Source organism: Aedes aegypti, chromosome 1 (genome assembly GCF_002204515.2).
Source record: "Aedes aegypti strain LVP_AGWG chromosome 1, AaegL5.0 Primary Assembly, whole genome shotgun sequence".
Lineage (NCBI taxonomy): Eukaryota > Metazoa > Arthropoda > Insecta > Diptera > Culicidae > Aedes > Aedes aegypti.
The window spans coordinates 36,815,577-36,827,649 of record NC_035107.1 but is presented as its reverse complement, the minus strand read 5'-3'; positions in this window follow the sequence as shown (position 1 = coordinate 36,827,649).

The following is a 12,073-nucleotide window of genomic DNA, read 5'->3' as shown; positions in this document are numbered from 1 at the left end:
GAATTTTGAATTTTGAATTTTGAATTTGAATTTGAATTTTGAATTTTGAATTTTGAATTTTGAATTTGAATTTGAATTTTGAATTTTGAATTTTGAATTTTGAATTTTGAATTTGAATTTTGAATTTTGAATTTTGAATTTTGAATTTTGAATTTTGAATTTTGAATTTTGAATTTTGAATTTTGAATTTTGAATTTTGAATTTTGAATTTTGAATTTTGAATTTTGAATTTTGAATTTTGAATTTTGAATTTTGAATTTTGAATTTTGAATTTTGAATTTTGAATTTTGAATTTTGAATTTTGAATTTTGAATTTGATTTTGAATTTTGAATTTTGAATTTTGAATTTTGAATTTTGAATTTTGAATTTTGAATTTTGAATTTTGAATTTGAATTTTGAATTTTGAATTTTGAATTTTGAATTTTGAATTTTGAATTTTGAATTTTGAATTTTGAATTTTGAATTTTGAATTTTGAATTTTGAATTTGAATTTTGAATTTTGAATTTTGAATTTTGAATTTTGAATTTTGAATTTTGAATTTTTGAATTTTGAATTTTGAATTTTGAATTTTGAATTTTGAATTTTGAATTTTGAATTTTGAATTTGAATTTGATTTGAATTTTGAATTTGAATTTTGAATTTTTGAATTTTGAATTTTGAATTTTGAATTTTGAATTTTGAATTTTGAATTTTGAATTTTGAATTTGAATTTTGAATTTTGAATTTTGAATTTTGAATTTTGAATTGAATTTTGAATTTTGAATTTTGAATTTTGAATTTTGAATTTTGAATTTTGAATTTTGAATTTTGAATTTTGAATTTTGAATTTTGAATTTTGAATTTTGAATTTTGAATTTTGAATTTTGAATTTTGAATTTTGAATTTTGAATTTTGAATTTTGAATTTTGAATTTTGAATTTTGAATTTTGAATTTTGAATTTTGAATTTTGAATTTTGAATTTTGAATTTTGAATTTTGAATTTTGAATTTTGAATTTTGAATTTTGAATTTTGAATTTTGAATTTTGAATTTTGAATTTTGAATTTTGAATTTTGAATTTTGAATTTGAATTTGAATTTTGAATTTTGAATTTTGAATTTTGAATTTTGAATTTTGAATTTTGAATTTTGAATTTTGAATATTGTATATTGAATTTTGAATTTTGAATTTTGAATTTTGAATTTTGAATTTTGAATTTTGGATTTTGGATTTTGGATTTTCGATTTTCGATAGGCTGACAAAATCGGGTCAAAAAGCTCACTAGCGCTGCCTGGTGGCGAAATTTTGAATCAATTAGCTCAAACAATGATAGTCCTTGAGTTACCGAACAACTTTGCCGAAGACGCCATCGTTCTAAGTGATCAGGATCCTGAGATCCGCGAAACAAAAGTTTCATGCTCACTAGCGCCGCCTAGCGGCAAAATTCCGAATTTCATGGCTCAAATAATGATAGCCCTTGAGCTACTGAACAATTTTGCCGAAGACGTCATCTCTCTAAGCGTTCATTCTCCTGGGATATTCGCAAAACCAAGAGTGTTGTACAAAGTACAACGCGCGACTACTCGCGTTACAAAAATTCGCGCGACGACCGAAAGGTTTATCTCGGTTGTAACGTTCATGTTTCCATTCATTATGTATTAAGGAGAGATTGCTCATACAATAATGTCCCGATTTTGTCAGCCACATGCAGAATTTAGGGTTGACAAAATCAGAAAAGAGCTAAAATCGGGAAAAAAAATTTCGACTGATTTCAAGTTTTATTTTAATTTAAGGATTTAGTTTTAATATCAACATTGTTTTTTAACTTCATTTTTCTATGTACCGTGATGCAAGGTAACATTGATCAATTTCATGAATAATTATTGAAAATTTCAAATTTCAAAATTTTGGTCTTTAGTTGATTGTATAGACGTGGTCATAATTGACTTTGTGCACCTAATATTGCCAGTATAGACGAGCTTACTCTGATTAAAATAGATATCAATTTTAAGGCTGATAAAATCGGGCAAAAAGGATGCTAAAATCGGGGGTAGACAAAATCGGGGGCTGACAAAATTGGGTCATTACTGTATTCAAGTTTAACCTTAAATATAATCTGAATAGTAAGAGTTTCTTTTTATTTTCACATCAATCAGAACTTAATTTACTAAACCTCTCCCCCAGATAATTAACTTCATCACGTGCCAAGGAACACGCTCAACAAAACATGGTAAAATTCAAGGAACCAATTGTTAACTTTTACTTTCACGTGGGAGCACAAAATCAGCAAAGTTTAGAGCCTAATTACCGAAGTAAGGTGATTACGGCGGCGGTAGTCCACCAATCTGGTTCTCGTTTGGGCAGATTTTCCCTCTGCTCTTTGGTTGTTCGACCATGGGCAATAAAATGAGGCGAAATTAAATTTTCCACTCCCTCGGCCAGTGGACGTCTGCCGACGAGAAGGCACTTGTTAAATTTGTCCCCGCTGATTCAATTTGGTCTCGTTTTTGCAGGAGGTCGTGATTTAATTTACTTTCGCTAAGGTTTCTTTTCAGACTGCGATTCGCTTTCTTTTCGTGTAATCTAAAGTATCAGACAGCCGAAGACGTCAAAAAAAGGGAAACAAAAAAACAAAAAAGGAAAAGAAAGAGAAAAAAAAAGAAGAGAAGAAAAACAAAAGAAAAAAAGACAAAAAAGAGAAAATTAAAAAGAAAAAAGAAAATCAAAATGATAAGCAAAAGAGGGAAAAAATAAAAGGAAAAACAACAAATATAAAGGAAAAGAAAATGAATGATATAAGGATAAAAATGAATAACGTTAAAATACAGACGAATTAAATTTCGTTAAATTCTAATATTTTACTTTTATTTTGACAGATAGGTCTATTTCGCATGCAACTTACAGACATCTTCAGTGTCGAGAGCTCGAATGGAGCATAGTTTGATATCGACTCGTGAGTCAATGTTTAAAACAAAATTTCATGGTTTCTTTGATTGTTTCATCAAAAGTGACGAACTCGCCAAGGGTGAACAGTCAGTATAATAAAGAAAGATAATGATGATGATAATTAACAGATTTCTAGAGCAATTCTATTCCATAATTCCCTTCAATGTTCGTTCATGAAGGAAAAACGTATCTGTTTCAAAGCAATTAAATGATCAACAGTGCCTCAATAAATCGTAGTATAAATCGAGTAAAAACTTTCCCAATTCATTTTATCTCTTCCACTTTTTTCTTATAATCGGTCTCGTCCAGACTTGGTCTAAACGCGACAATCTGATACAGCGACTCCGTTTTTGCCCTTCTTCTGCAGTACACAGCGAGGTTGTTAGTCCTGATTCAATCAGTCCAATTATCTGACAAACCGCAAACGAAAGCAAGGAAGCGAAAGAATAACAGACGCCCGGTGTTAAATTCGCTGCCAGAGGGAACCGGCGCAAATGTGACACAATAAAAATGAAGCGTCGCATCGGACCGCACCTGGCTGGCAGTGATGAAAGTGGGGAAATGTGGTTTACACTTTTTCGTTGAGGAGCTCCTTTGTTGATTTTTTCTTCCGACGCCTAATGTCGCTTGTTCCAGGAATGAATCATTTCCACAATTTTTTCTACAGAAACTCTATCAGAGATTCCTGCAGGAAGTGCACCAGGAATTTGTTCAAGGATTCCATCTGTATTTTGTCTAGTAATTCCTCCAGGAGACCACCAACGTTTTTTTTTTCAGGAATTTATCCAGGAATTCCACCAGATGCTTCTCCAGGAATTCCATCGAATATTCCTCAAAGAACACCTGTTAGGATTTCTCCAGGGTTTTTATAGAAATTCTTCCTAAAATTTGTTATAATCTCACAGGGGTAAACCCGTGACGCTCGCTGGAGACGCCAGCAGGGGTTCCCAAACTCTTCTTTCAGGGTCGACTCCTAGCACTGATAAAAAGTTCAGCAACTTTTCTGATAATATAATTTAATTTACTTACGCTGTGTCTGGTGTGGAACCGATCACGACCAATCCCATCACCGTTTACCTGCCAGGTCCACCCCATCATCTCTCCAGTGCCGGCTGACCCCTATACATTAGGCCGTCCCTTATTTTTCGAAAATGCGAAATGTTAAAAGTTCGTCATTGTAAAGTGCTCGTTTTGGTGAGAAAAAAATCAGGTAAAAATTTGAAGTCCGTACGAGGACGCTAAGTGGTCCCCCAACGACCCTAAAGGTGTTTGGTGTAGATGACCCTCATTGGCCAAATCGAGCTCGCTGCTCTAGTGTACGCAACATGAGTACGAAAAGCCATTAGTAACAAATAGATAATCAGCATAGAATTATAGGTAAAACAACATTTTATACTGTGGATATCTTCATAACTCTTCACGCTGACATAAAATTCAGAACTACAAAGGGGTCGTTCAAATATTACGTAACGCAACAGGAGGAGGGAGGAAGTCTTCCGTAGTGTTACGGTTCATACAAAAAATTCAAATTTTTCATACAAAAACTGTTACGTTGGGGAGGGAGGGGTTCTAATTTTGCGTCACGTAATATTCGTATCATCCCAAAGAAAACAAACTTCTATGCTGATTATCAACGCGCGTAGGACAATTTGTTACTGGTGCCTTTTCATACTCATGCTGCGTGCACCAGAGCAGCGAGCTCGATTGTGCGCACGGGGTCATCTACGCCTAATACCTTCAGGGCCGTTGGGGGGCCACCTAGCGTCCACGTACGGACTTCAAATTTTTACCTGATTTTTTTCTTACCAAAACGAGCACTTTACAATGACGAACTTTTAACATTTCGCATTTTCGAAAAATAAGGGACGGCCTACTATACATACACACACACCAGACACACCGTAAGTACCGTAATTTCGGGTGAAATTGATCACCGTTTTCCATGTCTGTTTTTCATGATGTTGCCAATTCCATACAACTTAATGCAGGAAAACAAGTACGACGATAAGCCTCATTGGCTTATATACTCAAATTTTCATACAGTTGTGATTTTAGTGCTAAAAATCGTCTCTAAAATAAAAAATCAAGGTTTTCCGTTTCAGGGTGAAATTGATCACCTGTCAAAACAATTATTGTTAGTTTTGAAAACAACTTTACTTATTTAATTTGAGCCTCCTGAATCCAAATATGGATACCAAATTCTTAACAATGCAACATATATGGAAATGATAAACAATTAATTTTCAACAATACCGTAGAAAACGACTAAATGTAGGCAATTTCCGAAGGAATCTTATGATATCTATGAAAAAATCAATTATTACAACAAAATGAACAAATTGGTACGAATTTTGATGATAGAATTCGTTTTGGGGATATATATCAAGCATCCTTACATATTTTCAGGCTGACACCATGTCCAAATCCTTGTTTAAAACTATAAGTTTATTGGTGTCTTCCAATACCACACAGAACAAGATTATGGAGTTTTCTATTATTTTCATAGAAATAAACATTCCTTAACACAAAAAACTTCACAACATGCAATTTGACAATGATTAAGACAAACAACGTTCATTTAAATGGGTTGCATTGATTTCTGTGCTATGTAAGAAGGAAATAAAATCGTGTGACACAGTGATCAATTTCACCCTACTGATCAATTTCACCCGAATTTACGGTATATAAAATCATATTAACAGAAGAGTGTTAGTTGTTGAACTTTTGATCAGTGCAAGGAGTGAAAGTGATAGAAGAGTTTGGGGGTTCTATCTCGTTAGGCCGAAAGGGTCATTGAGCCGAAAATGGCCGATAGCTCTAACAAAAGTAGGTAAGAACAATTTGCATTGTTAGAAGCCGCTGAATTCAGGTCAAAAGGATTGTCAGTTGTTAGATCTGGATAATTTGCATTACCTAGAAACCCATTATATCCGCTGTCATAAATATCTAGAAAGAATAGCCTTTGATTTAAAGAAGGAAAAAACACTGATGAATGTGTTAGCCTTGCAGTGAATGATCAAATGTTACTTCGGCCTAACGGCATTCGGTCTAACGACCTGCGCCCGTCGTGGTCGCCTGGGCTGGTGGTTCGCTGGGCTTTTTGGTGATGCGATCACGGGCGAGGGGTACACTGCTGGTAGGATGTTTCTACGTGGCTTAACTAGCCAATGAGGAACGACGGATTTCACGGGTCCAACTAGCAAATCTACGTGCTTTCTAGTATATAGCCACGGAATGTGACCTCCGGAGTGCGTTATAGGTTTGGAAACCATTCAAACTCCTAGCCGAAACTTCAATGGGTCCGGATGAGAATGTCGTAGGGGTACGGAGTAATTAGGGTTGTGTTAGACCGCTCTATCAGGTTAGGTTACCTGACTAGGAAGTCCTTGGCATTGTCTAACCTTTTCCCACTTCTCATCAAACCCCTTTAGGGTCTATATAATCACTTAAAAATAACTGTCAACTGCACTTCACCAAATATTTCTGCAAGTTTGAACTGCTTGATGTCTTAAGTGGAAAAGACTGGGCAAAGATTTTGCAACTCGTGGCAGACTTAGTTAGATAGAAGTCTCCACAAGTTTTCCTTCAAGAATTCAACCAGGATTTTTTACAGGAACTCCACCAGAGATTCCTGTAGGAATCTTTCCGAAGTCATCTCTGAAATTTCTCGTAACATTCCTACAGTACCTTCTCAACAGATGTATCCTAAATTTGTTTCAGGGATTCCTTCAGAGATTTCTCCTGGCATTTCTAAAGGATTTCTTCAAGATATTTATTCAAAATTTCGTTTTGCTTTTATGCAAAGAATTCCACCCCACAGAAATTTCTCCATAAACTTCTTCAACAATTCCATCCGAAATCCTTAAAAAATGGTTGCACGAAGTATAAAAAAATTCATGGTAAATCTTCCAGGAATTCCAAAACAGATTCCATTGGAAATTCATCCAAAGATTCTACTTGAAATTATTCCAGTGATTTCTCTTAAAATTTATCCAGACATAATTCAAGTTTCTTCAGTTTTCTTAGATAATCTGCAAAAATTCTTCTACAGACTTTTTTAGGCACTCTTTTAAGATTTATTCCACTGATTTCTCCAAAAAAAAATTCACTGCAGGAATCCCTCCAGGGTTCTTTCACAAAACAGTTCCTACAATTGTACTTCCTTGTTCGTAAATAGTTATTCTACATTTTGTGACAGAATCCATGGATTTTTTCAAAAAAATCGAACAGAAATTTGTTTAGGAATTCCAACAGTGATATTTTCAGGGATTCTGCAGGGAACTTCTCAAAAATTGTCACCTGACATTACATCAAGAGCTACCGGAATTCATCCGTGGATTTCAAACAGTAATTCAGCCAGTTATTCCTCCAGGAATTCCTCCTATTTATTCCTTCTGGTATTTCTTCGCGAAGTTTTCTCAGGATGTCTTCCAGTTTTCTTTTAGAAAAAGCCCAGGATTCCCTTTAGAAAATCCTTCAAGGATTCTTGTATACATCTCTACTAGATATCTTACAGAGATTTTTCAAAGGATGCTACCAGTACCTACTCCTGAAATCTTATAGAATTTCCACCTGTGATTTCTATTGAAACTTTGTTGAAGATTTTTCAAAAAAATTATCCAGGGCTTTTCGCAAAAAAATCTTAAGAGATTCGTCTAGGGATAACTACTGAAATTTCTTCTAGGATGTCTGAAGGTATTTCTCATGTACCATCCTAAGCCTAGCGGCTACAAAGTAAAGCCATGCTGAAGATATTTGGTTTCTATCCCCGGTCAGCCTAGGATCTATTCGATATTTTTTTATTTCCGTGGGCGTAGAGTATCATCGTACCTGACAAAAGCTCTCAGTTCATAACTGCCGAACTGCTCATAAAATCACAAAACTGAGAAACAAGATCTGCCCCTGTTGAGCAGCATCCGCAAATATCTATACAAAAAAGCAGAGATAATGAATAAGTTAGAAATAAATTCATTTTGTTGTACAAAAACACTCCTCTTAAACATGCTTCCCGTGCTCTAAATATTCATGAAACACATGCATCCCTAAACGCTACAAGGAAGCATTAATTATACTAAAGTCAGTTCAATAATTGCCATCGAAAAGTGAAGTGGACGATCCGCACTCTCTTGAAGTCTCACGGTCCGAAAATCAAGTTCTGGTCAAGTTTGTCCGCAGATCGATGTTCTGCAGGTTTAGAAAATGTGTTCCCCAGTTTCCAATCGATTTTACCGTATTTACAATCTTTTATCGTAACAATTCCAGGGGGAACCCAATGTCAAGAAAATAATATTCGTCCAGGATTTCTACAGTTTTCCTGTTCGGCCAAAATAGCTAATTCTCCGAAGACCATCCAGCACTTCCTCCTTGCATTACTCCTGGAATTACTCTTGGGATTCCAACAAAAACTATTCCAAGAATTCCACCAAGGATCCATCCAAGAACTCCTCCCGGGTTCTTTCATGAACCTTATCCTCCATGGATTCTAACAGCAAACCTTGCAGCTATTTCTCCAGAGAGTCTTCTCCAGATATTACTCTAGGGTTTCTTCCATGTACTCATCCGGGGACACCTCCAGAAGTTCCTCTTATGATTCCATCAAGAACTACTCCAGCGATCCCACTGAAAAATTCCTCTTAAAGATTCTACAATTCTCTTCAGACGTCTTCAAGAGATTCTTCAAGGGATTCTTTCAGTATTTTTTCCTACAACCTTCAAAATTCTCGAGTGATTTCAAGTGATATTCATTCTATTAATGAAGCACCTCTAAGGGGTGGCTTCCTGGAAATCTAAAAAGATTTTTTTCCAGGGATTCCTTAAACAATTTTCCATAAATTTTCCACAGATTGCTCTAAAAATTATTTCAGAGAATCTTCGAACAACTTTTCTTTGAAATTTTCAAACTTATAGAATTTTTACAGTTATAAAAATTTGAATTCTTCCTAATATTTGTGTTGAAAATCTTCCACAAAGAAGCCCTTTTAGAATAACTGATTGAACCTCTCTTGAATTATTTCAGCAATTTCACTTGAAAACCTCCAACGGATTTTTAAAGCATTACAGTCAGGTCTCCTATTAGACACATGGTTGGGGGGGCGTAATAGGAATCTGCGTTATAGGAGACCCAGGGCTTATGGGATTTCATCACTTTGGGGGTGTTGTGGAATATCTCGTATGCCAAAAGAGATAGCACAGTACTGTCTTCGGCGAAGTTTCAGTGCTAAGTACGATCTACCTTTAGGAGTTGAGGATCATCCTTTTAGTTGAGAACTTGGCCGGTAGGTTCTATTTTACTGATTTGCACTATATGAACCATGAGGGATAAGAATGCAACATTTTGTAACATATGATATCTCTAGATCCTGATGTTTTGGAAGGTTGGTGTCTGCGGAGGAGTTGTTCAGTACCTCAAGGGCTGACATGTGGTGGTCATTCTGATACGGAATTACGCCACCAGGTGGCGCTAGTGGGCATGGAATTTTTGTTTTGCGCATAGCTCAGTTGTCTGAACACTTAGAAAGATGGCGTCTTCGGCAAAGTTGCTCAGTACCACAAATACTAACATTATTTGAGCCGAAAGTTTCGAAATTTTGCCACTAGGCGGCGCTAGTAAGCAAATAATTTTTGGTTTTGCGCATAGCTCAGTAGCCTGACCACTTAGAAAGATGGTGTCTTCGGCAAAGTTGCTCAGTATCACAAGGGCTAACATAATTTGAGCCGAAAGTTTCAAAATTTTGCCACTAGGCGGCGCTAGTGAGCATGGAATTTTTGTTTTGCGGATAGCTCAGTAGCCTGACCACTTAGAAAGATGGTGTTTTCGGCAAAGTTGCTCAGTATCACAAGGGCTAACATTATTTGAGCCGAAAGTTTCGAAATTTTGCCACTAGGCGGCGCTAGTGAGCAAATAATTTTTGTTTTGCGCATAGCTCAGTAGCCTGACCACTTAGAACCCAAGTAACACAACATGTCTCATATAAATCACAATGACTTCAATATGACTAATGAGAATGTTCTATTTCATAGCGAAAAAACTGAAATTCATACTTATATATGACTGGAAAAGCGCAGAAGGTGGAGCTTGTGCAACATATTTTTGTTGTCAAAATTATGTATCATATGGGTTTAGGTAAACATAATTATGTATTATACTTTGTCCAAAAACCATTAACGCAACAAAATAACTGAGAACATTTGGTAGTGGAAATGCATTGGATGGTCGACAATGAAAAATGTAAAAGTGCAAACATTGACAAGCCTTCATTTTTGATTGCATAACTGTTATTGATTGATAACTGTTATTTAACACTAAATTAATATGCGAATCAAAAATTATGGTGAAATATGCACTTTTGCTTCGAAAAAATCAATTCGCCCTTATAAATCGTTCAATATACATTTTTCGACATCAAGCCAAGTAAATATTTCCAAAAAGGAATCATCACATTTTGCAAATTAGTTCATTATTTTGTTTTCTACTAATACACTGAACTTTTACTGAACTATTATTACTTTTTTCAAAGCTTCAGAACAAAAATCTCATCGTTATGGTAAATATTCAAAATTAAATTCAAAAATTAAAGATGGTCCCCTTAGACACACTGCATGACAAATGTTTTGGGAAAAAACAAAAATTGCATTGCCAATCATTTGCCATTGTTTCATTCAAGGCAGTGAAAAGTTTTCAGGGACAACTAGTGTGATCATAAATTTACAGTGTGATATAAGTTTGATAAATCACTTGACTATGACAGCATGAATTGAAGTTGTAGCATGGAAGTTGCTTCTCAAATCTCACGAACCATTTTTGATTTGTACCCGAAATAAAATAGTCTAATCAGGTTATTACCAAAAACTATTCCGGCAAACTTTATGTTACAATTTTGTTGACGGAAAACTCCTATACCAAATGACTCTGAAGTGTTTTCTAAGTATTTATATTTTCCCTACAATTTTTCACAAAAACACGTAAGCCCTGCTTGAACACAAGTGTAAGCGAGTTAGGTAATTCCATTGAACCTTTTTCGTACTAAATAGTGGAAAACAACCACCACACTCTATTCATTCATATAAATTGATAAATCGGTATTTAGAGCAGACCTTAAAAATAATAATTTACTCAAAACATTTGCTTAAAAGTAATCAGTGAACACCATATGGCGAATTTCTTATCCGGCAGTGTATTATCCATGCTATCAAAAGTATTAAATGTCACTTTTGTTGCAGTTGTTTTATAGACAACTAGAAAAACTTATATTTGACTGAAAATAAACATAATTCGTTTATTCAGAACATGTTTGAAAAGAGTATATATTATGACATACATGTTACATGAATATGACATATTGAGACTGTTTATTTGTCGTACATGTCTAAAACAACCGAAATAAGACATATAACCAAACACATGTTTTGATAAACATAGGAAGACAAATATAAAACATAACATTTTCAGCAAAATGGTAGATTTGTATTGCAAAACAAATTATATGCCTTAGTAGAACATCTCCATTCAAGTTCAATATTGAAAGGTTTAACAAAACATAATAGCGACTTAAGTGAGACATGACATGTTTCAAAAACTTTCTAGCAATCATTGTAGGACAAACTGTGTATTTTTAAATTTGGATTTATGTTTTCGGTGTTACTTGGGAAAGATGGTGTCTTCGGCGAAGTTGCTCAGTATCACAAGGGCTAACATAATTTGAGCCGAAAGTTTCGAAATTTTGCCACTAGGCGGCGCTAGTGAGCATGGAATTTTTGTTTTGCGGATAGCTCAGTAGCCTGACCACTTAGAAAGATGGTGTTTTCGGCAAAGTTGCTCAGTATCACAAGGGCTAACATTATTTGAGCCGAAAGTTTCGAAATTTTGCCACTAGGCGGCGCTAGTGAGTAAAGAATTTTTGTTTTGCGCATAGCTCAGTAGCCTGACCACTTAGAAAGATGGTGTTTTCGGCAAAGTTGCTCAGTATCACAAGGGCTAACATTATTTGAGCCGAGAGTTTTGAGATTTTATATATACGTAGAAATCGGGAGAAAAAGGTTTTTTTATAGGATTGGATTATCGTTATGAAAAAGAAGGTTTATATTTTAAATATATTCAAACAAGAGTGTCGTGTAACTAAAGAGATAAGGTCAGTCGTAGTTATCTC